Here is a 26,966-nt window from a genome sequence, read left to right on the forward strand (position 1 = left end):
GAGAATTAGATTCTTCTTTTCCAAAAGTGAAGTAAAAAGGAGGTGCTAATGAAATCCCAAATCCCCACCTAAAAAAGGCCGGTGCTTCTTGTGGGTGCCTCAAAGACTATTCTTTTATATCCAGCACAACATGAAACCCATTTTAGATGGTTGTGGCCATTTTACCATTTTGGATATTTTTTACGTATTTATTTGAGATATTTTATTTTTTGTTGGTTGTTGCTTCATCAATAAAACATTTTTTATTTATTTATAATTTTAGATAATTTTTTTAGTTTTTTTAAGTTTTAAAAAAAAAATTTAAGGCTCACGCTCTGCGCCTCGAGGCTTACGCCTCGCCTTAGATTTTGGTAGAGCGCCTCGCTACGCCTCAACGCTTTTCACAACATTGCTTAGAAGAATCTAGTGATGACAACCAACCTAAAAGGTCTTCTCGTAATAGTAGACCACCACAAAAATTTGTATCTTATGAATCTTTTTCACCCAATTATAGAACTTGCCTCATGATGATACATTTGTATCATGAACCTACCTCTTATAAAGAAGCTAAGGATCATTCTCATTGGATTGATGCAATGAGAATTGAATTAGAGGCTCTTAACAAAGCCCAAACTTGGAGCATTATTCGTCAACCATTAGGAAAAAATGCTATTGGATGTAGATGGGTATATAAAGTCAAAACCAAATGTGACGGATCCCTCGAAAGATACAAAGCTCGTTTGATTGCAAAAAGCTACACCCAAAAATATAGAATAGATTATGAAGAGACCTTTGTTCCAGTTGCTAGAATGACGAGTGTACGAACGTTAATTGCCTTAGCCTCTATTAAACAATGGTTGATTTATCAACTTGATGTTAAAAAAGTTTTTTTAAATGGAACTTTATGTGAAGAAGTCCTTATGGATCCACCGCCAGGTCTTGAAATTGGTAAAAGAAATATTCTAAAGTTAAATAAAGTCATCTATGGTCTCAAACAAGCACCAAAAGCTTGGTATGATTTTTTTAGCAAAGTAGTTCTTGATAATGTTTTTTCTTCTTGTTATACCGATACTGCTTTGTTTGTTAAAACTTCTAATGAAAATAAAACAATTTTATTGCTTTATGTTGATGACATGATTATCACAGGTAATGACAAAAAAAGGTATTGATCTTATGTTGATATGTCTGACCTTGGTTTTCTAAGGTATTTTTTAGGTATTGAAGTTGCATATTCCCCTAAAGGGTATATCCTCTCCCAAATGAAGCTTGCCTCCGATATCATTGCCCGGTCTGGGCTTACAGATGACAAAAAAGTGGAGGCTCCAAAAATAATCAACGGCAAGATGAGAGCCAGCGATGGCACTCCTATAGAAGATCCCACGCCTTATCGTCAATTGATTGGGTCACTAACATATTTATCTATCACCAGGTCAGACATCTCTCATGCGGTTCATAGTGCAAGCCAATTTCAGACTGCTCCTTCTACCATTCACATGGCTGCAGTCATAAGAATTGTCAGATATTTAAAGAACACCATAACTAAAGGATTATTCTTACCCTCTTCTTCACCTCTTACTTTACTTGTTTATACTGACTCTAACTCCAATGATCATATTTCCACCACAGGTTATTGTGTGTTTCTTGGAGAGTCACTTATTTCATGGAGATGTAAGAAGCAACAGAAAGTATCACTCTCTTCTACAGAGGCAGAATATCGTGCAATGGCTACTACCACCACTGAGATTGTATGGTTAAGAAGTCTGCTTAAAGATATGGGCGTTTCATTCTCAACTCCTTTGAAGCTATGTTGCGACAACAAGAGTTTTATCTACATTGCCTGCAATCTTCCATGAATGAACCAAGCACATTGAGATGGACTGCCATTATATTCGTGATGAGTTCCTACGTGGCACTATTCACTTGCCATATATTCCTACCGAATACCAGTTGGCAGACTTCTTCACCAAAGTGTTGCCATCGCCTCGCTTTTACTTTCTACTCAACAAACTCTCGGTGATCTCCCCGTGCGTTTGAGGGGGGTGTTAAAATATGATTGTACATATATATATATATATATATATATATATATATATATATATATAGAGAGAGAGAGAGAGAGAGATCATGACACATACATATATATATATATATATATATATATAATTACATATATATGTGTCTATCTACATATATAAATACATATATTTATATATTTTCTTTGTAATACCCACTAGGGGTAAAATAGTCTTTTTACCCCCATTCACGCCATGTACATTTTTCCTATTTCTTTTTCTTTTCTTTTTCTTTTCTTTTTCTTTTCTTTTTCCTTTTTCCTTTTTCCTTGGAAATGCCATCCCTTGAGGGACGTTGGAAGGGCTCCAACATCCCTTAAGAGCCCTTCCAAGGGTTCTCTTTTTGTGCTTATAAATAAAGGGGTTCTCCCCCATTGTAAGTATGCTTCTTTGAAGCCCTCTTGAGTGTAATATATTTTTTCACTTTATTTTGTGTGTTTCTACCACTTTTGTGGTTTGTTGTATTTTTACCCATTAGTGGCTACTTGTGTATGTGTGTGTTTTGCTCTTGGAGATATCGCTTCCCTCATTTTGGCACTTCATTACATTCAGAACCCCAAACCTTTAGGCAAGCAGGGAGTGAAGATACAAGAAATGTTGAATTTGTTTAAGCAAGTGCATATTAATCTTCCTCTGCTTGATGCAATACAACAGGTCCCAGCCTATGCCAAGTTCCTCAAGGAGTTATGTACGCAGGAGAGGAAATTTAGAGCCATGACTCCTACCAAAGTTGTGCTCCCCGAGCATGTGAGTTCGGTGCTACAGCACCAAACACCACCAAAGCTCAAGAATCCAGAGGCCCCAATCATTTCATGTGTCATAGGAGACATCACCATTGAGCGAGCACTGCTAGACTTGGGGGCGAGTGTGAACATCTTCCCAGGATTCTTCTATGATTCATTCGGGTTGTGGGAGATGATGCCAACTCCGATGACCTTACAGTTAGCAGATCGGTCCATTAAGGTTTCGAGAGGGATCTTGGAGGATGTTCTAGTCAATGTCGACGAGTTTTATTTTCTTGTTGACTTCATAATCTTAGGCATGGAGGGAGTTGATGCCCATCGACAGACTCCGATCATTCTTGGCAGGTTGTTCCTAGCAATGGCTAACACGTGCATTAATTGTTGTACAGGGGCGATGGACGTCTCCTTTAGCAACAAGAAAGTGTGCTTAAACATTTTAAATGTTGCCATGGGACCAGCTGGGGAGGATGCCTGCTTCCAAATTGACACGATACAAGAGATTCTAGAAGCAGTTACATCCATGTATATTACTGGAGATTTGTGGCAGTCTTATATGGCCACCGATCTCTATGATAATGTAGATGTCATTGATAGTGTAGAGAGTAGGGACGTATTAGATATGATAGATGTGTCTTTTGTCGCATCCAGACCACCAACATATTCATGGCAATTTGAATCCCTTCCTGAGCCAACTGAGCCCCATACCAAACCACCCATAGAGAGCCCTCCCGAACTTAAGTTAAAGCCCCTAGTAGGAGAGTACAAAAGACAGAAAGAACTAAATTAGGCATAGATAATTTATGCAGCAGATAGTAACGAGCAAACTAAGCAGATAGACTAGAGGAATAAGCTAAGTACAATAAACTGAAAAGGGTGTGCATGCTCAATTTAGTTATTACTTGATAACCGGCCATGCGGGTACATACATGGCACGTGAGTCGAAACAGTCGAGTACAAGCCGAGTGTTTATTATGTTAAGTATTTTAAGATACCTCGGTTGTCTTATTGAATCCTATTCCTAAGGAGACGACCGATGGTCGAGAGAGTAAGTCCCCAAGGCCTGATAGGGATGCATCCAACTTCTGCAGAAGTGTTAGGCTAACTTATGTAGCCCCTATCCCTCCCCCTAACCTCCGATGACTGGGGAAAAACGGGTCTTTTGCCCTTTTAAAAAGCCATAAATGGTTTGTACATCGGAGTTGGTACCCTTCATCCTCTCTCTTGACGAAGCCAGGTTGAATTGAGCGCGACGGGGTTTCTTAGCCGTTGCCTCATTCTTCATGCTCTGGTCCATTAGACCGAAACGAGCATCTTGCCTATGAAGGCGATCCCATTTTTTTTTATATGTGTTTTCAACAACGCGCACAAAGCACTAATCGAGGTCATAAGACTCTCTCATCCAATCGTCGTAGTACTAACATGCCTCGCATGTTCAAGAGTACACTTACGAGGAAAGGGATGCAAGTCCTTAATAGGAGTCTCGGGAGTGTGTTTCGCAAAGATATAATGTTTTTAAAAAGCTATTTTAACATTTCAAATCTTTCGAAACGACACACAACTTGCCAACATATGGCATATGATTTTCTCGAATCTGACATCCGATGACGCAGTGTCTAGGTGCTATGCAAGTCACGACACTGGTTTTGGTAAATGGGCTTCACAAATGAACCCATCACCTAACAACTTGATCTTGCCCCAGATCAAGGGTTTTCCCAAAACATATCGGGTAAAAAGTGAAATAGGTATTCCTCCCGAATACGCTGAGTCTATGGCAAGGCAAAAACGAGAGACAATAATGCGAAAAGCAAGAGCCTGGGCACAAAGCGCGACGGCAAACGGAAACAGGAAATGCAAAAGCAAAGGACAAGGATCGCGAACCCGCGTCCTTGAATTAAAAGACAGTAAGCAGTAAATACGAAAGTAAAAGCCTGGCGCAAAGCGCGACGGCAAACTGAAACAGGAAATGCGAAAGCAAAGGACAAGGATCGCGAAACCACGTCCTTGAATTAAAAGACAGTAAGTAGTAATTGCTAAAACAAAAGCCTGGGCGCAAAGCGCGACGGCAACAGAAATAGGAAATGCGAAAGCAAAAGACAAGGATCATGAAACTGCGTCCTTGATTTAAAAGTGTACTTATATATGTATATGTATATAAATATATCATTAAGTCCTTTCGATCTTTAATTATTTAAGCTTGATTTAAATATTTAAGTCATTGTGCAACTTCTCCTACCTTGGGGTATTGCGAGAATGAAGTCGTCTACGAACGTAGGTGATTGTCGGTTTAGTTCACGGGGCGCGAACGGGCTCCGCTGCGTAACACTGCAAAAGTACGTAGTTTAGCATGCATAAAATGAATATAGATAGGGAGAAAGCTCAGTTTCTCCGCAATCCACTGCAGGGGTCATCGGCCCCTACAGTTGCGAAAGAGAACGGGGTAGGGTCCAATGACCCATGCTGTTAAAGGAGATGGGTGCAGGGGCCATCGGCCCCTGCCGGATCTCTAAAGGAGGGCAGGGGCCATCGGCCCCTGCCGTGATAATAGTAAGAGGGGCAGGGACCTTTGGCCCTTGCGGAGTCTTCAAAAGGAGGGGCAAGGGCCTTCGAGGCCCTTGCTGGGTTTTTAAAAGAAGGTGGGGTAGGAGCCTCCAGCTCCTGCCAGCTTTTTTTTAAAAGAAAGGGGCAGGGGCCGATGGCCCCTACCAAGGAAATGAATAGGGTGGGGGAGAGTGCAGGGGCCAAAGGCCCCTGCCGAGACTTTGCTCGACAGCAAAAGAGACAGGGGCCAGAGGCCCCTGTCGGTTTAAAAGAGGGGCAGGGGCCATTGGCCCCTGCTTGGTTTCTGAGAGATGAGGCAGGAGCCTTCGGTTCCTGCCTCCTTTCTTAAGGAGAGGGGTAGGGGCCATCGGCCCCTACATGAAAGGGAAGGGCAGGGGCCATGGCCCCTGCCGGAATGGTGAAAAGGACAGGGGGCGGAGCCCCCTGCCTGCTAAGAAGATGAGGGCAAGGGGGCGGAGCCCCCCCTTGCCTGTCGAAAAAAAGAGGAAGGCAAGGGGGCGGAGCCCCTTGCCTGTCGAGAAAGAGGAAGGCAAGGGGGCGGAGCCCCTTTGCCTGACGGAGAAGAGGAAGGAAAGTGGGGGGGGGCAGGGGCCGATGGCCCCCTGCCGAAAGGTAAACAGAGGGAGGGAGAGTCGCAGGGGCCTTCGGCCCCTACCTGCCGCTATCGGGAGGGAGACACAGAGAGGGAGGAGGGGTTACCTGGGCTGCTGGAGGGAGTGGAAGGTTGCCGGGAAGGTGGGGTTCGCCGGAGAGGTGACCGCCGTGAAGGGGGGCTCGCCGGAGATGTAAAGAGAGAGAGAGACGAGAGATAGAGTCAGGGGGGAAGAGAACAGAGACAGAGGGGAGAGAGACGAGAGATGAGAGACAGAGTCGGGGGGTCGGGGGAGGCTCGTAAGCCTTCCCCTCTCCCCTCTCGCCTTTTAATAGGGAGGGGGCGCACACAGGGCCCACCGCCCCCTGTGTCGCCGGAGAAACCCCCTGCCGTGGGCTGCCAGCCCCTCTGAAAAAGGAGTTTTCGAGGGGCTGGGCACGGGTTCGATCCGGGTTGGGTCTGGACCCGACCCGTGTCCGATCTCTTTAATTTTTTTTTTTTTTTAAAACTGGGTTTTACATTATTAAAGGTATCTTGGGAGTTGGAAGTAGTTATAAATGTACTTTGACATTTATTGAAAGTCTATGTAATATAGTATAGGACAGAGTAGTGTAAAATAACCTTATTTGACTATTATGTACCATGGTTGCCAGTTGAGGAAGCGCGAAGCGGGAGCGGGAAGTGGGAGCGGAGAGGCACTTTCAAAATTTTAGGAAGCGGGAAGCATGGGACGACTTAGAAGCGAATCACGAACCGTCTCAGAAGCAAACTGGAAGCAAGGGGGAAGCGAAAAATAAAATAAAATGAAAAAAAATGAAAAAAAGAGGGAAGCGAGGGGGAAGCGTGCTTCCCACAAATGGGAAGCGCGCTTCCCCAAAAAAAGGATGCTTCCCCGCGTGTTTTGAAAGCGCGACGTTTCGCGCTTCCAAAACGTGTATCGGGGAAGCGCGCTTCCCCTATGTTAAAATATACATGTAATCAATATATTTATATATATATATATATATATATATATATTCACCCATACCCGATAAGGGGTATTTCTGTAAAATCGCCCAATAGGGGCAGTATAGTCTTTTTCACTTTTTTTTCCTTTTTCTTTTCTTTTTCCTTTTTCTCCTTTTTCTTTATTTTTTTCTTTTTCTTTTTTGTGCATTAAATGCACCTTCATTGGGGGGCCCAACAAGGAGTCGTTGGGAGCCCAACGACACCTTGTTGGGTCTCCCAATGGTGCCTTTTCTCTCCTTTCTCTAAACCCTCTCTCACTCCTCTCTTGCCTATAAATAAGTGGGGTCTCCCCCTTTGTAATGTGTGGCTTCTTCAAGCCCTTTAGTGCATTTATAAGATTTTATGCTTTCTAGCCATTATTGGCTTTTGTGTATGTCCTCTTTTGGACGTGTTCTTTGATTTCTATGTGTGAATGTCCATTGTAGGACATACATTTCTTTTCCGTATATTTCATTACATGGTATCAGAGCCTTGGTTGTGCTCTTGATTCATATTGCTAGTTGTCTTGTTCTATCTCTCTTTGCTTGTCCTCCATTGTTGATTATATAATGGAAGGAGAACAAAAGATTGATCACTCCTTCAAGCTCAATGGTACTAACTACATGATGTGGGCCGCCGCCATGGAGAACAACCTCAAAGGTAAAAAGCTTTGGGGATACGTTATGGGCACCATTAGGGAACCTCAACTTCAACTTACGAAAATAGATGGTGATCAAGAAAAAGCCCTAGAAGGAAATGCTCGCATGAAGGCTATTGAAGATCACCAATCCAAGGTTGAAGATTGGGAAAGTAAGCATGCAAAAATTCTTGCATGGTTCATGAACAACGTGGAGCTAAAGATTTGCGCCAACATTGCTAAATTCCGCCTAGCAAATGAAGCATGGTTCTTTATGAAAGGTATGTATACCCAAAAAGACCTTGCTCGTCAATTCTTTATCCAAGAAAAAATTCGTACCATTAAGCAAGGTGAAATGAGTGTAAGAGATTACTATAGCACTCTTGGCCCTTTGTGGGATGAGTTATCTCTTCTTAAACCTAAATGGGTATCAAGTGAAGATGTGGAAATGCGAAGAGAACAAATGGAGAAAGAACACTTTTTCCAATTTTTACATGGGCTTAGGCCCGAATATGAACAAGTGAGGTCCTCCCTCATTCATAGATCCAAACCTCTTCCTTTGGAAGATGCAATAGCCGAAATATGCCAAGAGGAAACTCGTCTTGGTATGATTAAAGGAGGAGATGAAATTCTTGCCGTGACTAAACTCGGCAATCATATGAAAACCTACAAGCTTCCACACTTTGGGAGGCAAAATAACTATAATGGCAATTATAGGAAAGCCATTTGCCATCATTGCCAAGAACCGGGTCATATAAGACCTAATTGTCCAAAAATAAATGAACCTCCAAAAGGTAAAGTTGCTATTATTGAAGAAATCCCGCAAAAGAAGGAGGAGCCAATGAAAGGGAAAGAGTCCTTCTCCCTTGCTCAACTATCCGAAGCACTTTAAATCCTACTCAAGTCACCATCAACTTCGGGAGCCGCCATTGCCTCTTCTTCTCCTCCAGGTACGCCTTCGTGGATTCTTGACTCTGGAGCATCTTTTCATATGACCCCTATTGAAAATGGACTATCCAATGTATGTAGCAACTCCAAAAATTCCTATGTTTCAACCGCCGATGGTACCTCTTTACAAGTTAAAAGTTTTGGAACCTTAGATTTTTCAAAAGTTTTTTTTGTGCCAAATGTAAGAGTAGTACCTCAACTTAATTTAAATCTTTTATCTGTCTCTCAAATATGTGATCATGGATGTGAAATCTCCTTCTCAACCCAAGATTGCTCTATACAGGATCTCCAGTCCGGGAAGCGGATTGGGCAAGGCCATAGGAGGGGAGATCTCTACTACATGACCAATTTGAAACTTCCTACTAACTCATTTTGTAATCATGTCCAAGATAAAAATATAGAAACTTGGCATCAAAGACTTGGACATCCAAGCTTCTCAAAAATGTACTCCTTTTCTTTTGGAAAGAAATTTTGTAATGAGAAACATTTTGTTTGTAAGAGTTGTATTTTTGGAAAAATGAAATCCACCCCCTTTCCAAAGAGAACATTTGTGTCAAAAAGACCCTTTGAACTAGTTCATTCGGATGTTTGGGGTCCTTCTCCGGTCATATCAAAAGGAGGATACTCGTATTATGTTACTTTCATTGATGATTTCACTCGATATGTATGGATATATTTTCTCAATCTAAAATCCGAAGTCTTTAACTTTTTTAAAAAGTTTCATATGATTGTCAAAAATCAATTTTCAACTAATATCTCCATTCTTCGATCCGATTCCGGTGGAGAATATCTATCAAATGAATTTCAAGAATATTTGGAAACCAATGGAATTTGTCATCAAAGGTCATGTCCTAGGACTCCCCAACAAAACGGTCTAGCCGAAAGAAAGCATAGACATATAATGGAAACCTCTAGGACTCTTCTCATTTCCAAAGAAATTCCAAAATGCTATTGGGCCGAAGCCGCCTTAACCTCTACTTATTTGATAAATAGGATGATATCCTCATCTCTACAAAATATATCTCCATATGAAAAACTTTTTGAAAGAACACCCGATTTTAATAGATTAAGAATTTTTGGGTGTAAGTGTTTTGTCCTTACACATAAAAGAGATAAGTTATCTCCCAAAGCTATCGAATGTGTGTTCTTAGGATACGGAGAAAATCAAAAGGGTTTTAGGTGCTTCGATCCCAAAAGCAACAAACTATATGTATCCAAAGATGTTACCTTTTTAGAAAATGAGAACGGTTTTGAGAAAAATAAAGATATTGATGAAAGCGAATATGCTTTCTTATTTGATCTTCTCTCGCAAGAAGATGTGACTCCCCACGTTGAGGATGTTTCTAATGATTTAGAGGATACTCCTCTTAGTAATGTTGAAAATGGAAGTAATGATGTTGAAAATAGGTTAATTCAAACCTATGCTAGGCGTGGTCAAGAAACTCCCATTAGTGCATTAGAAAAATATTCTCAAAGTTCCAACATAGAAGAAACCTCTTTAAGGAGATCTAGCCGGATCTCCAATCCACCAAATAGGTTTGTTTCCTATGAGTCCCTAACACCTAAATATAGGGCATGCCTAATTGCATTACACTCTTATCATGAACCATCACACTATAATGAAGCCAAAAATATTCCTCAATGGGTTGAAGCCATGAAAATAGAACTTAGTGCCCTTGAAAAGGCTAAAACTTGGGAAATATCTTCATTACCCACTGGAAAGAAGTCTATTGGATGTAGATGGGTCTTCAAAATTAAAACTAAAAGTGATGGGTCATTAGAACGTTATAAAGCTAGGTTGGTAGCCAAAGGGTATGCTCAAGAGTACGGAATAGATTATGAGGAAACCTTCGCTCCCGTAGCTAGAATGACTAGTGTTAGGACTCTTATTGCAGTTGCATCCGTTAAAAAATGGCCTATCTATCAATTGGATGTTAAGAACGCATTTCTTAATGGCGAATTAAGTGAAGAGGTCTATATGGATCCTCCACCGGGAGTATCTATTGGTGAAAACAAAATTCTTAAACTAAAAAAGGCACTATATGGGTTAAAACAAGCTCTGAAAGCTTGGCATGACAGATTTAGCAGTGTAATGACTAGTTTGAATTTTCGTTCATGTTATACTGACACTGCGTTGTTTGTGAAAAGTGCAGGATCTTCAGTAGTGATTCTACTACTATATGTTGATGATATGATCATCACTGGAAGTGATGAACAAGGAATCCATGATATTAAGAAAGTTTTAAAAGAAAATTTTGATATGTCTGACCTTGGTTTCTTAAGATATTTTTTAGGTATTGAAGTTGCCTACTCTCCCCGAGGGTATATTCTCTCTCAGATGAAACTTGCTGTTGACATTTGTTCCAAATCTGGCATTTCCGATGATAAGAAGGCAGACACCCCTGAGGTCATCAATGCAAAGTTAAGGTTGGAAGATGGAACACTTCTCGAGAATCCTACTCCCTACCGGCAACTTGTTGGGGCCCTGACCTACTTATCCATCTCTCGGCCAGACATAGCTCATGCAGTTCACTCAGTCAGTCAGTTTCAACATGCACCTACATCTGTGCACATGAGTGCAGTCTTAAGAATAGTCAGATACATTAAAAACACCATAACTAAGGGAGTTTTTCTTTCCTCTTCATCATCTCTTGATTTAATTGCTTATACTGATGTTGATTGGGGAGGAAACCCTAATGATAGAGTCTCAACTACCGGTTTTTGTGTTTTCCTAGGTGACTCTATGATCTCTTGGAGATGCAAGAAGCAGCAAAAGGTGTCATTATCCTCAACTGAAGCGGAATATCGTGCAATGGCCACTACAACCATGGAGCTTGTATGGCTTAGAAGTCTCCTCAATGATATGGGCGTAATCATCTCCACTCCTTCGAAGATGTGTTGTGATAACAAAAGTGCCATTTACATTGCAAGCAATCACACCTTCCATGAGCGGACTAAACACATAGAGATGGACTGCCACTATGTTCGAGATGAATACTTAAAAGGAACCATAGCACTGCCCTACGTCACATTCGAGTACCAGTTGGCGGACTTCTTCACTAAAGCTCTTGCTACTCCTCGTTTCATGTTTCTTCTCAACAAGCTTTCGGTTGTATCCCCGTAAAGCTTGAGGGGGGGTGTTAAAATATACATGTAATCAATATATTTATATATATATAAATATATATATATATAAATATATTCACCCATACCCGATAAGGGGTATTTCTGTAAAATCGCCCAATAGGGGCAGTATAGTCTTTTTCACTTTTTTTTCCTTTTTCTTTTCTTTTTCCTTTTTCTCCTTTTTCTTTATTTTTTTCTTTTTCTTTTTTGTGCATTAAATGCACCTTCATTGGGGGGCCCAACAAGGAGTCGTTGGGAGCCCAACGACACCTTGTTGGGTCTCCCAATGGTGCCTTTTCTCTCCTTTCTCTAAACCCTCTCTCACTCCTCTCTTGCCTATAAATAAGTGGGGTCTCCCCCTTTGTAATGTGTGGCTTCTTCAAGCCCTTTAGTGCATTTATAAGATTTTATGCTTTCTAGCCATTATTGGCTTTTGTGTATGTCCTCTTTTGGACTTGTTCTTTGATTTCTATGTGTGAATGTCCATTGTAGGACATACATTTTTTTTCCGCATATTTCATTACACCCTACTATATAGGCGCTTTCGGTAACTCTGTTATGTACATACCCTATTAAGAAGGGGGTATACTAGTCTTTTCAACCTTTTCTTTTTTATGTACTCAAGGGGGTCGACCCTTTTTAGTGGGTAATGTTCCTCTTTCACGACATTGAACGGTTTAACTTGTTCTCTCTCTTTTTGTTGAGTCTCCTCTTACCCTAACCCCTCTTGCTCTTATTTCCTTTGATTTCTAACATGGTTCCAGAGCTAGAATGCGCAGGGGAGAGGAGGCTATGAATCGGGAAGGAGGAGGAAGGAGGGAGGAGAGGTCGATACAATCTGACGTCAACTGATGTCATCCTTGGAGGAACGACTGGTCTGTTCAAACCAGTTTTGGTTAGTTTGGTTTCTCCACTTGCTAGAGTTTGATTTTAGGAGTTATACAAATCAAACCCCATTGGATTTGGTTTTGTTTTGGATTTTTTGTAATTTTTCCAAGATTTTCTGGATTTCTTGGAAGTTTCAGTCAAGATTTGAGGAAAGCATTGAACCAGGCTCAGTTTTCAGTTTTTGAAAGCTCAAATCAACTCTATTCAGGTCGGTTTTAAAATAAAACCTTAGCAAAAGATGTTGGGTCAGTTGTTTTGAAGTTTTGGAGAGGTTTTAAACAAAGGTTGGGGCACACATAGCTTATGGTAAGCCTTTTTCAACATTTTTGAAGTGTCGACTTCTCTTGGTTGATGTGTTTGGGATGTGCCTTGCGTGGATTCAGTATTTCATAGGTATAAAAAGCATTTTGTGGTTCTCATTTGTGTCGTGTGACTTCCACTTGACTCTTGAAGTGCTTCTTATTGGATTTTAGTAAGCTTAATCCCTTTTTATTTTTTTGGTGATACTCGTTGTGGGTAGTATCATGGAGAAGGAACGGATTCAAATTATCCAAGTTAAATTGGACAAACTATGCATATTGGGCTGATTTTTTCAAAGCGGTGGTTGTTGGAAAAGGATTGGGAGGCTATTTGGATTGTTCAAAAACAAAACATAAAGTCTTTGATGAGGGTTTTGACAAGTCTATAGAGGAATGGGTCATAAACAATGCAAGAGTCAAGGCTTGGATTCTTGGGTCCGTGGAACTGAGAATTGCCATGAACATTTCGAAATTTCATGAGGCAAAAGAAGCTTAGACTTATCTAAGACAAGTCTATAGGCAAGATAACCGGGCACAACATTATCAACTCACTCAAGAGTTGAGAAGTATGCGCCAAGGAAGCAAGTCAATAGAAGAATTTTATTATGATATGTAGAGGATCTGGGATGCTCTTACACTGATGGAGGGACAGAAGAAATGTGAGAAGTGTACAAAATGTGTGTCTTGCACTTCATGTCAAACTTGTTTGGGGCTTCTTGATCAACAGGGAGACAGACAAGGTCATTGAGTTTCTCATAGCTCTTATACCAGAATTTGATGGGACAAGGAGTGTCATGCATCATTCTCACTTACCATATGTGACCCAAGTCATTACTCAACTGATTACGGAAGAGGACTAAGATAAGGTCTCTTGGATCTTTTTCTTCTGGGGATAATGTCATGGTTATATCTAGGTAGATGGGTAGCAGAATGGGTAGAAGAAGAGGTGGAAGAACTGGAGGACAAGGGGAGATGGGATTTGGAAGAAGAGGTGACCTTAGCTCTATTCAGTGTCACTATTGTAAGGGTTTTGGACATATGAAGAATTACTGCCCCATTCTCAGGACAAAGAAAAGTAGTGCAATACAGCGTCTACTGAGAGTGAGGGTGTAATGCCCAAGGATGAACAATCAGGTGGTTCTGTTTCGATTGGTGGTGAAATGATAGGCAGTGGGCAACTTCAGAGACTAGCGTAGGTTCAACAGGAGATTCAACATCAGATCCAGCAACTGCAGCTTCCTACTCAGTCAGTCGTTGGCCCTTCTTCCTCTATCACTCCTGCCTCCTCCCCTGGTACTGCTTTCTCAAGTATCTCAGGTCCTTCCTCTAGTTGGCTAATAGACTCTGGGGCCTCATGCCATATGGCACCTCATAAGTCTATTTTAGCTAACTATCGTTCCTATAGTGGCATTTTTCGCACTGTAGATGGTTCTTCTATGTTTGTCTTCAAAGTAGGTTCAATTTTGTGGCTCTTTTCCTGGTAGTAAATTTAATATTTCTCAAGTTTATCATATTTTATCCCTTGCCATGAATCTTATCTTCGTAGGTCAAATTATCAAACATAACTATAATGTTATTTTCTCCTATGTTGGTTGTGTTGTGCAGGATCAGTTGTTAGAGAAGAAGATTGAGATTGGTCATAGGAAAGGAGATCTATATTAACTGGATTGGATTGATATGAGGGAGCAGAAGGAAGATAGAACCGGATATGGAGCTTTAGTTTTGGATGAGTCTATTTTATGGCACCAGAGACAGGCATATTTTTAGCTCTAGGTTGCAAAGTTTAGTATCCTAAGAAAGTTTTGAAAAATCCAAGCTTGTTGTGTCAAATCATGTTAAAGATTGTGTGAGTTGTAGATTGGCCAAGAGTCATGCTCCATCATTCAAGTCTAGTGATAGGGAATTAGAGAGTCCTTTTGATTTGATACATTCTAATGTATAGGGTATTAAAGTATCGTGATAATGGGTTGAATCAATTTGGATCTGGTCCAGATCCAAACTATATATTGATTGTATATTGTGTGGATGTGTTTATTGGGGCATACTTGTAACATTGTTTATGTTATAGGACTATTATGTCCATTAAAATTATTGTCTCTCTTATATAAAGGAAAAGAAATAGGTCATGTATTATCTAAGAGAAGATGTGATTGATTCAGCCCCAAAATCATGTGTCCTCTTCTTCTTCGCTGACTGGTTCTAGTGCTATTTCAAAATCTAACATAGTATCAGAGCTCTAAGTTGGATCTAGGGTTTGGTATTGTCTCCAAAAGGTATGCCCATAGAGATCATTGTCTAATTTAAGTCAAGAGATTTTCTCTTCCTTCTCTGATTATTTCTTGATTCCTCGTCTTTCTCAAATCAAATTTTATTAGGTTTCTGTTTGCTTCTATTAAAATCTTGTTTTCTCTCCATCTAAAATATTATTGATCGTATTTCCAAAACCCTAATATTTTAACGTTCCCAAATCTTATTCTATGTTTCTGTTTTTAGCGTCAGTCTGCAATCTCTATTCTGTCTCTGTCTTGTCGTGGGTTAAACCCTAATCCCTCAATCTCTCGAACTTCTATTCCTACGCTGTCTGTTAAAATGTACCCATCAATTGTTGTAATTAGACATATTTTATATATATAAAAGATGATACATATACATATATGGTATATATGTATATGTATCCTCCTATTTATATATATAAAATATATATTTTCCTTTTGTTTAGCCGTAGGGGTATTTTAGTCTTTTCCTCTGTTTTACGCATATTCACTTTATGAATGTGATTGTAATTTATTTTATTTTTCTTTTTCTTTTATTTTTTATTTCTTTTTTCTCAAGTACCAAAAGGTACCTTGGGGGGCCCACTCAAATAGACGTTGGGCCCCTTCCAACGGTCACATTTGTGACCGTTGGAGGGGCTCCAACGTCTATGAGTGGAGCCCCTCCAAGGCTCCTTTTTGTTGTTATAAATAGGGGCTCTCCCCTTTGTATTTCTTACTTCTTGAGGGAGCTTATGCTCCATTGTAATGGGTTTTTACCCCTTCTCCATTATTCTTCAATGATATGCAACTTATGACTTTATGTCATATTTTTCCCTTTTTATGGGTTTTATGTGTTAGCACATTATGTGCTTATGTTGTTTCCCTTTAAAGGGTATATTTGCACTCCACGTGCATAAGTATGGGTTCATTATTGAACCCAATGTATTCCAAGTCACTTTCTAACATGGTATCAAAGCAAGGTTGAGATCGAGTTGCTCTTTGGTGCATCGGGAAGCGTGGTATTCAAGAATTTGTTAAAGAAAAATGGTGAAGTATTCATTTCTCTCTATTGTCTTTCTTATAGTTATTCGGTATGCATTCTATTTCTTTGAGTATTGTATGAAGAATGGAATATGTTCTTTTCTTTATGTGTGATTTTTGTCATTATGTCTTTTTTGAGTTTCTTGCTACTCCATTGAATCTTTTTCGTATGTTTTTCTTTGAAAAACTTTAAATGATAACTTGTTTGGCGAAAAATTAGATATATGATTGCTCAAAACTTGCTTTAATGGGTCGGTAAAAATTTATGATCGTTGGAACTTTGAATTTACATTTTAAACCTAACCTTGTTTATGAAAATACCTTTATATGAATGTTTAGTCTTTAAAGAAAGGTATGTTAAGATTAAAATGCTTGTGAAATATAGTTTTTTGAAAAATGTTTGGCATATATGAAAAATTCCATATTGTGTCCGTTTTATATGAGCAACATTTAATTAAGAAAGTTTTTTTTTTAATACCGGTTGAATTAAGTTTTAAAATGGTCTTATGGAATATGGTGATTTTCTTTCCATCTTTACACTCTTAAGGATGTTTTCAACATTTAGAGAGTTCTCTCTCTTTTCAATAAGAGACATTTATATTTTTATGTTGTGATTGTCTCTTGTGGGTTTTGGTGTTTGCCCTTTTGTTTGTTCATTAGTGAATGTTGTAAGTGCTTAATGCACTCTTTTGCTTTTCCGCATATTTCATTACAAAAGTTATGGTCTTCACTAATGTTTATTGTGTACTTATTTCATTAGGAGTAGGTAATAATCTATTAAGTCATGTTTTTCGATAAAACTTAAGAGTGTTAAATTTTTCCTCAATAAATGTTTACTTTTTATTTAAGCCATAGTACAATCTTATTTATCATAAGGTTTTGTTAATGAATCTATTTTGTTGGGATTTCTTCCACTTTAATGGAGTTTTCTCCTTCTTTGGGAGTTGTATATGTTTGTTTGTTCAAACTCTCCTTAAGGAGCCTTTCGGTCCTTATAATCTTCTTGTGAGTATATACTCTTTTATGAAGATTTCATGATTGTTTATCATTTTTAAGTTGAAATAGTAGATTTCATAAGTTTTTCGAAATTCACCATCTTTATGAATGCCTATATTGGCCTAAGTTTGTTATTTTTGAACTTCACCAACTTCACCGTTTAATTGCACCTTATGTCTTTCATAGTTAAGGCTTGTTTGTTCCAAATCGGTTCATACACATGATGTTGCTTAATATTTCATGTTATGTTGCATAGTAAGCCTTTTTTGGTGTACAAGACTTCTTTTGAAGATTAAGCATAATTCGTGGTTATGCAAAATTGTTTTGATGGATTATATTGGACCTTTGATTCAATTTGTTAATCGGTCCTCTTTGTAAAAAAATTTTATTTGGAAAATGATTCCTTATGTGTTTATTGCCCTTTTGTGGCATTTATGTTTGTCCATCACATGCTATTTAATGCATCATTTATTTGGCCTTATTATTGTTATATTAGAGATGTTTGTCGAGGTGAGTTATGGGCACCTCGTGTTGTATCATTTTAGATTGTCCACCTTCCATATTATAGATGGTTGTTGAGGTGAGTTATGGGCACCTTGGGACTCTAAAATGATTTGTTATTTGATCTCTAATTATGAGTGTGTCACTCATTTTTTCTCTTGTGGCCATTGATATTATGGATGCCTCTATGTAAATGTGATGGACATATGGTGTTTGAAACCTTAAATGTTTTAAGGTATATTTAAAATCAAGGTGTTTTGGGATTATAGCCCAACCTTTTATTTGTTTAAGAATCTTATGAGTGCACTTGCACATTTGTGATTCCGTATGTTGTGCTTGTTGTGCACATGTGTTCTTGTGTTTTTTCACAAGTTCTCTTGGTGTGTGTATGTTCACACATTTGTTCTCAAGAATATTATTTTATCGATTGTAGTATCTTGTCGAAGATACTTTTTACATGCATTTATTCCAAAATGTTATTGTTATGAGTATTCTTTTTTAAAAGGAATATTGTTTCATTCGAGGTTTTATTTATATGTTGTCATTACAAGCTTTATTGCCTCAAAAGTCCTTAACTTTTATGCCCATTATCTAAGTGTCATCATATGTAGACAAGAATTTTATTACACCTTCGTGTGTTTTTAGCCTTTTGTTGGCTTTTGCTCTCTTGGTCTAGTAGCTGAACACACTTGTCTTGAGTGATCTTATATGTAGACAAGACACGTTGATTCACACCATCGTGTGTGATCTTAGTCCATGTTGGCGTTTGTGTTCTTGTTCTAGTCGCTTAGATGTATGCCCATGGTTGGCTTATTTCACTCATTTCAAGTGTCATCTTATGTAGACAAGAGATGTATTATGTTTTAGCCCATGATTGGCTTATTACTCTTGTTCTAGTAGCTGAACATACTTGGTTTTAAGTGTATTTTTACGTAGACAAGAGATACTTTTTAGTCCATGTTGGCATGTATTCTTTTGCTCTTGTCGTAGATGCACTTATTTCAAGTATTATTATATGTAGACAAGAGGTTCGTTTACACACCTTTGTGTGTGTCTTTTGCCTTTAATGGCTTTATATTCTTGATCTAGTAGCTTATACACTTGATTTATAGGTTTTGGAGGACTAATGAGGAAGTTGTTTGTAATGAATAAACTATTATTGAAATTTGCAAAATTCCATTCATGACTTGTGTTTTTCAAGTAAATCATCTTTTTGATATGCATATCAAGTTGATTTCTTAGCATTTAATCTATATATTAAGTGCTTATGGTTTTTGCCACCCTTATATGTAAAATGTTTTTTTTCTTTTCAATTAAGTGTGACTTTCATAAATGTTTTTAAAAACCTTGTGAACTCTTGGGCTTATTTTGCCTAAAGTATGCTTGGAGACTTCGTTTCTCTTATTTGGAACTTCACTACATGTTTGAAGCATGTTTTAGTTCTTTGAGTATCAATTCATATAATGATACGTATATGCATATGCTCTTTATGGCCTTTTTTGGGCTCTCATTCAATAAAGCATATGTATGTTATGTCTCTTCGTAGGCTTCTTGTGGTATCCCTTAGTGGATCATTTTGTTATTCCCCATTATGGGGTTATATTTGTCCAATGGTGGACCTTATGAATACATTATGCATTCTTGCAATTTTTGCATAATTTGCTTCCGCTCATTTTGTTTTAACATAATGTATGATTTAGAAACTTTGGTTTTCTAAATTTTTCGTTTCATACTAAAGTAACTATCATATTATGCATAAATTTTGCACCTTGTTAGGAATGTTCCTTTTTTTGAGTAAAGTGCAAAGATATTGTTTACTTGTTCTTTGTTGTGTTCTTTTCTCAGGATCTTGGAGATAGGACAAAGGGAAGTACCCTGGATGGTTCGGGAAATGGGTTCATCATTTGAAGACAATTGGAGGAAGGCTATTTCAAGTTTCATTGCATCCTTGCCGAAGCCTCTTGGAGTCGCTGAAGCCTCGTGGAGTTTTGCCCTTTTTTCAATCTTTTCGTTTTCCTGCAAAGCTTGAGGGGGGGTGTTAAAATGTACCCATCAATTGTTGTAATTAGACATATTTTATATATATATAAAAGATGATACATATACATATATGGTATATATGTATATGTATCCTCCTATTTATATATATAAAATATATATTTTTCTTTTGTTTATCCGTAGGGGTATTTTAGTCTTTTCCTCTGTTTTACGCATATTCACTTTATGAATGTGATTGTAATTTATTTTATTTTTCTTTTTCTTTTATTTTTTATTTCTTTTTTCTCAAGTACCAAAAGGTACCTTGGGGGGCCCACTCAAATAGACGTTGGGCCCCTTCCAACGGTCACATTTGTGACCGTTGGAGGGGCTCCAACGTCTATGAGTGGAGCCCCTCCAAGGCTCCTTTTTGTTGTTATAAATAGGGGCTCTCCCCTTTGTATTTCTTACTTCTTGAGGGAGCTTATGCTCCATTGTAATGGGGTTTTTACCCCTTCTCCATTATTCTTCAATGATATGCAACTTATGACTTTATGTCATATTTTTCCCTTTTTATGGGTTTTATGTGTTAGCACATTATGTGCTTATGTTGTTTCCCTTTAAAGGGTATATTTGCACTCCACGTGCATAAGTATGGGTTCATTATTGAACCCAATCTATTCCAAGTCACTTTCTAACACTGTCGTGCATTGATTCCCAATTTTCTTTTTGTTATAAGCTTGTCATTGATCAAACACTTGTTGCCTTGTCATCATTTTATTTAGTTTCAGTCCTCAATCTCTGTATACATCTGTTTTCACTGCATATTGACGTGATCTAATTTCTGCCAAAAAAAAGAGAAAAAGGCAAACTGATTGCAGTGAAGATCTAAATTCAATTGTGACGAGATAAACTTTTCTTTGGACTGAATCTGAACAGTGATATCACATTAGTATTTGATCAATGTCTCCCTTCTTTCTTTCTTTCTTTCTTTCTTCATCGAGTATCCCTATTTTATATTTTCTTTCTTCGCGACCATGGACTCCTCTTCAACTCAACCTAGATTGTCATCAAACTTCCTCAATCAGCTTTTTTCAGAAAAACTGAATAATTCCAATTTCCTGATTTGGAAGAGACAAATCATTCATTTTATTAGGAGTGAAGATCTCTTTGGTCATCTGGATGGATCAATTTCATCCCCACCAGAATTCATCACAAAGGAGGAAAAAGATGCATAGGGGGCTACATCTTCAAAGATTGTTCGGAATTTATATTATGTTTCTTGGATGAAGAGAGATCAAAGACTAATTGCCTACATTCCTGCTACCTTATCGCAAGAGGTGTTGATTGTCATTCCAGACGACTGAACAACAATGGAATCGTGAAACAAGTTGACGCAGACTTATTCTCAGATATCTGAGGCCAGAGTTTAATTTCTCAAGCGTGAATTTCAACTCCTCAGAAAATGCAACATGTCTATTACAGATCAACTAGCAATTATTGAATGTGAGGTACAAGATAAGGATAAAGTGCAACAGACATTGAATGGTTTGGGGTCAGATTACCATGTATTGGTGACATCCCTGTTATGTTTACCTATTCTGCCCACATTTGAATACCTACAGGCAAAACTTCTGCACTCATTTGTCATTAAAGGGCATTGCTGAAGATTCTGATGCTCAGCCTGAGTCTCATTATGTTTTAGCTACTGGATTTTCCTTTGGTTGCAGTCGTGGAGGCAATAACTGTAATGAATCAAGGATGCACAAATAAAATGTCAAAAGAGCTTATACAAGCACAAGAATCGTGGTCTCTAATGGACTAATTACAATCTCATAAAAGAGATAAGAAATACGCTACAAAATAGCAAAAAGGCACAAAAGTCTATTAGAATAAGAAGAGTTTTATAAATACCATGAAAATGGTTCTAAGAGCAATGAGTTACAAGAGTAGAGTGAGGCTCTATTTATAGAGCCTCACTTGAGAGGTGGGAGGCAGTCCAACTACTAGTTGGATTGCCTCCCAATAGTCATGTTATGACTAGAAACAAAAAAATAAAAGAAAAAAGAAAAAAAAGAAAAAAGTTATATTTCAGTCCTTAGTGGACTGTACTAAATACTTGCAAAGCTTTTTCCTTTTTTCTTCGGACAAGGCTTTGACTTGATCTCCTTCTCTTCTTGTCAATTTGAGTTGTGGTGGTTCACTAGTAGAACCACTAACAAAACCCCATAATTTTTTACCTTTGATGTGATTCTCCATCGTCGTTGCCCACATCAAGTAATTATTTTCATTGAGCTTGTAAGTAATGACGGTGGCAGACTCTCTTTCTCCCATAATGAATACTTGGATTTTTTAGTAGAGGAGTTAGAGGATGACCAAGGATCGAAGAGCACTTCTTCGTGTGGAATAGTCACGTGATTCACCTTCTTCAAGAGCCAAGCTCTGATACCATGTAATGAATCAGGGATGCACAAATAAAATGCCAAAAGAGATTATACAAGCACAAGAATCGTGGTCTCTAATGGTACAATCTCATAAAAGAGATAAGAAATACGATCCACAAAATAGCAAAAAGGTACAAAAGCCTATTAGAATAAGAAGAGTTTTATAAATACCACGAAAATGCTTCTAAGAGCAATGAGTTACAAGAGTAGAGTGAGGATCTATTTATAGAGCCTCACTTGAGCTGAACGGTCATATTTATGACCGTTGGACTGCCTCCCAACTATCATATTATGACTGTACTAAATAAAAGTAAAAATAAAAAAAACAAAAAAGTTACATTTCAGTCTCTAGTGGACTGTACTAAATACATAGTTTGCAAAAAGATGAAAATACCCTTGACAGGTATTCATATATACATATAATTTTAACAATAACTTCAGAGAAGGAAGGGGTCAAGGAAGATATGCAGGTCCAGGTTTGCTTCCTACGCCTAATATGCCACCCAACTCCAATGCGAAGAATCAAAATCAAAGGGTTGTTCCAACGTGTTATTTGTATAATAAGAGGGGACACATTAAGGCCAATTGCCGGCTCAATCCCGAAAATAAAGGAAAATCCCCAAATACTGAGCCAAAGAAAGAAGACAATGTTGTTAAGGCTGACGGGGATGTGAAACAACTTTTGTTGGTTGCGTTGTCTGGGTTGCACTTAAAGCAGAATGATCAAGGGTTATGGTATGTTGACTCTGGGGCAACAACCTATGTTACGAGGGATGTTGGTAAGCTCTCAAGTTTAATTCCTTTGGTAAAAATAGTATAGTGACTCGAGATGGATTTTATCATTATATCTCTCTTGTTGAAAATGCAACAATTCCTTTGTCAAAATCATCTCTTAATCTTCAAATGTCATCCATGCCCCTAATATAAAAAAGAACATTATTTTTGTATCTAGACATGTTGATGATACACATTCCTATGTTGAATTTTGATGCAACTGCGCTGGAGGAGGAGTGAAAACTAATGGCCCACCGTGAATCGGTGTGGCTGAACTTCTTTATTAAATAAAAAATGTCCAATAAAACAATGGGAATATGCAATAACAGTAAAGAAAAGTAAAGGGAAAACAATAATCAAGAAAAGAAAACTGCAGAAGAGAAGTCGGCTGGGTTGTTTTCAATCTTCAATCCCCTTTACGCAACCCTAGACAGCCTCTTAAAGACTGTTTACTGGACCGGGTCGTGGATCCAGGTTTGGATCCGACCCACGATCCGGTTCAGTCTTCCTTTGCAGCTGGTTTTGGGGCGTACGAGCTCCACCAAGCCTGACGTAGGTGCGCAGGGGTACCTCCCTGCGTCGTGGCTCCGTCCCTGCAGGTGAGTCATCTTCACGGGGTCTTTCATCTGCCCTGTGTGGTGGATCGAGTGGCACGCTGGGCCCACTCGGGTCCTGCCCTGCATCATTCTCCCCTGGTTGGGAAGAAGTCGGCTCTGTCGACTTGTTGCCACGGTAAGCATATAGATCAGCCACGTTAAAAATAGGGGAAATATGCCAATCATCGGGCAGCTCAAGGAGGTAGGCATTCGAACCTAACCGCTGGAGGATCCTAAAGGGGCCATACTTCTTAGGACTTAATTTGCTATAGGTACCGACGGGAAAACGCTCTAGGCGCAGGTACACCTAGACAAGTTGACCGACCTCGAACTGGACATCACGACGACCCTGATCCACGAAAGCTTTGTAGGTCTCGTAGCTTTCAACAAGTTTGGTCCGGACTTGTCTGTGAATGTCACGCATATATTCAACGGCATCAAAGGCATCCGGAGCTGGCGCTGAGAGATCTGACACAAGGGCGAGGTCAACGACATGGGTGAGAGACCGACCATACACTACTTGGAACGGGGATTTACCAGTGGACCGGTTAATGGAGTTGTTATAGGCGAACTCGGCTTGAGGCAGAACGAGATCCCAAGTTTTGACATTTTCACCCACTAAGCTCCGTAATAAATTTCCTAAGGTGCGGTTCACGACTTCGGTTTGGCCATCAGTCTGGGGGTGATACGCGCTACTGAACTGGAGCTTAGTTTTCAAGAGGGCCCATAACGATTTCCAAAAGTGGCTCATAAAACGCGTGTCGCGATCGGAAGTGATTGTGTGAGGTAGACCGTGGAAACGGGCAACATCTTTGAAATAATATGAAGCGACTAAAGAAGCATCGGTGGTGCGTTTGCACGGAATAAAGATAGCCATTTTGGAGAACCGGTCAACAACGACTAAAATTGAATCAAAACGACGTGGTGTACGGGGAAGGCCCACGATAAAATCCATGGACACATGCTCCCACGGTCGTTCAGGAATGGGTAACGGGGTGTACAGACCACTATTCTGACGATGACCCTTGGACACTTGACACACATGACAGCCTTGGATAAACTTGACAACATCTTTGCGCATTTTGGGCCAAAAGTATCGTTCATCTAGGAGAGCGAACGTCTTATCATGCCCGAAATGCCCTGCTAACCCTCCTTCATGTAATTCAGAAATCAACTGAAGCCTGAGGGAGAAGTTGGGTACACATAATTGGTTACCACGAAAGAGGTAACCATTATGAATACAAAAACGGGGGTCAAGGTTGTGAGCGGAGGAGGTGCATCCTTCCCAAACTTTGTGAAAATCAGGGTCCGTAGGGTACAACTCTTTGCATTGTTCAAAACCTATGACCTGCACCGACATAGTCATCAACAGGTTGTTCTTCCTACTAAGAGCGTCAGCCACCTTGTTCAGGGTACCCGATTGATGCCGAATCGAAAAGGTGTACTCTTGCAAGAAGCTGACCCACTTGGCATGACGAACACTCAACTTTTTCTGACTATTCAGGTACTTCAATGCATCGTGATCCGTGTACAAGACAAATTCCTTGTAAATGAGATAATGCCTCCAATAACGAAGGGCTTGTACAACGGCATAAAACTCAACATCGTAAGTGGAGTATTGGCACCTAGCCTGAGTCAGATTCTCGCTAAAGAAGGCGACAGGCCTACGATTCTGACTCAAGACGGCGCCAATTCCCACTTTAGAAGCATCACATTCAACCTCAAAGACTGCACTAAAATCGGGGAGGGCTAAGACAGGGGCACTGGTCATTTTGTCCTTGATGATCGTAAAGGCTTTGCTAGCCGCTGGCGTCCAATGAAAGCTAGTACCTTTTAGGCACTCCGTGATGGGGGCCATAAGGGTACTAAAATTTCTCACGAAACGTCGGTAAAAGGTGGCTAACCCGTGGAAACTACGGATCTCTCCTATAGTCTTTGGGGTAGGCCAATCGACAATCGCTCGGACTTTAGCAGGGTCGGCCTTGACGCCATCAGAAGACACAATAAACCCTAAGAACACGACACTGGATGTCATAAACTCACACTTCTTGGCATTGGCATACAATTTTTCCTTTCTCAAAATATCTAAGACTTGACGCAGGTGACTCAAATGATCAGACAATGAAGAACTATAGACCAAGATGTCGTCAAAGTAGACAACAACAAACTTCCCAAGACACGGACGCAAAACTTGGGTCATCATGTTCATGAAGGTACTGGGGGCATTAGACAACCCAAACGGCATGACTAACCACTCGTACAATCCATCACGTGTCTTAAATGTTGTTTTCCACTCGTCTCCCTCGCGTATACGAATCTGATGATATCCGCTTTTTAAATCAATTTTAGAGAAAATGGAGGCACCGGATAACATATCAAACATATCATCTAGACGAAGAATGGGAAAACGGTATTTGACGGTGATGCGATTGATCGCACGGTTGTCGACACACATGCGCATGGACCCATCTTTCTTGGGAGTGAGTAAGGCAGGCACGGCACAAGGACTAACACTCTCACGAATGAAACCCTTTTGCAATAATTCCTGAACCTGTCTTAACAACTCCGTGTGTTCGGAGGGGTTCATGCGATAAGTGGGAAGGTTGGGTAGACTCGACCCGGGTACAAAATCAATGGCATGTTGAACCACCCTTGTCGCAGGTAATTCATCAGGAAGGTCATCCGGCATAACGTCGCGGAATTCCTCGAGAAGAGGGGCAACATCCGCGGGAATGGACACATGTGAACTCATCATTGGCTTAGCCACCAGGGCATAACAATAGCCATCCTCCTGGCAGTGGTCCAGGAAAAGCCGGTACGAGAGGCCTGCGATTCGGGGGACTCGCTCGGGTTTGTCAACTGTGGGGAAACCCGTCTCCCGGATTGGTAGAAGGACGATCTTATAGCCATTAAAAATAAAAGAGTAAGTGTTCTTACGGCCATCGTGAGTGGTCTGGCGATCAAACTGCCAGGGACGTCCCAAAAGAATGTGACAGGCATGCATAGGGGCCACATCACACCACACCTCATCGTGGTAGTGTTCCCCCATGGAAAACCGAACTAGGCAACGCTGAGTGATGGGAACCTCATTTCCTTTCTTGAACCAGGCCATCTTATAGGGTTGGGATAACTTTTCGGTGTTGAGTTTCAAGGTAGACACCACACTCTCAGATACCATGTTCTCACATGCTCCGGTGTCAATGATGACATCACAAGCGTGACCTTCACAGTTGCATCGAGTCCTAAAAATGTTATTCCTTAGCCATTTCGATGGGGTCAATTCTCGGGGTGCGGTCAACACATGACGGATGGACAACAAACTTTCGACGTTGCCGTCGAACTCTATAACTCCTCGCTCATCCTCAACCTCAACTAATGAATTGTCTTCACTATCACTCTCACTTGCGGACTCGACAATCCCTTCAACCAGATGGGTGTTTTTGCTCATGGTCGGACACTTGGATGCGACATGTCCTAACTCTTGACATCTAAAGCAACGAAGGGTCGACTCAGTAGGTTTGGTTTTGGACCGGGTGTGGAAAGCTGGACCTG

At 39.8% G+C, this 26,966-nt stretch overlaps 1 protein-coding gene across 1 annotated transcript in view; it reads right to left on the reverse strand.

Annotated features, from left to right (window-relative positions):
- The window catches only part of RBL14 (RHOMBOID-like protein 14), a 68,142-nt gene that overhangs the window by 17,429 nt on the left and 23,747 nt on the right, over positions 1 to 26,966 (reverse strand). The gene's annotated exons all lie outside the window — the stretch shown is intronic.

The sequence above is a fragment of the Nuphar pumila genome, chromosome 10 (genome assembly GCF_984573655.1).
Source record: "Nuphar pumila chromosome 10, dmNupPumi1.hap1.1, whole genome shotgun sequence".
NCBI classification, from domain to species: Eukaryota; Viridiplantae; Streptophyta; class Magnoliopsida; order Nymphaeales; family Nymphaeaceae; genus Nuphar; species Nuphar pumila.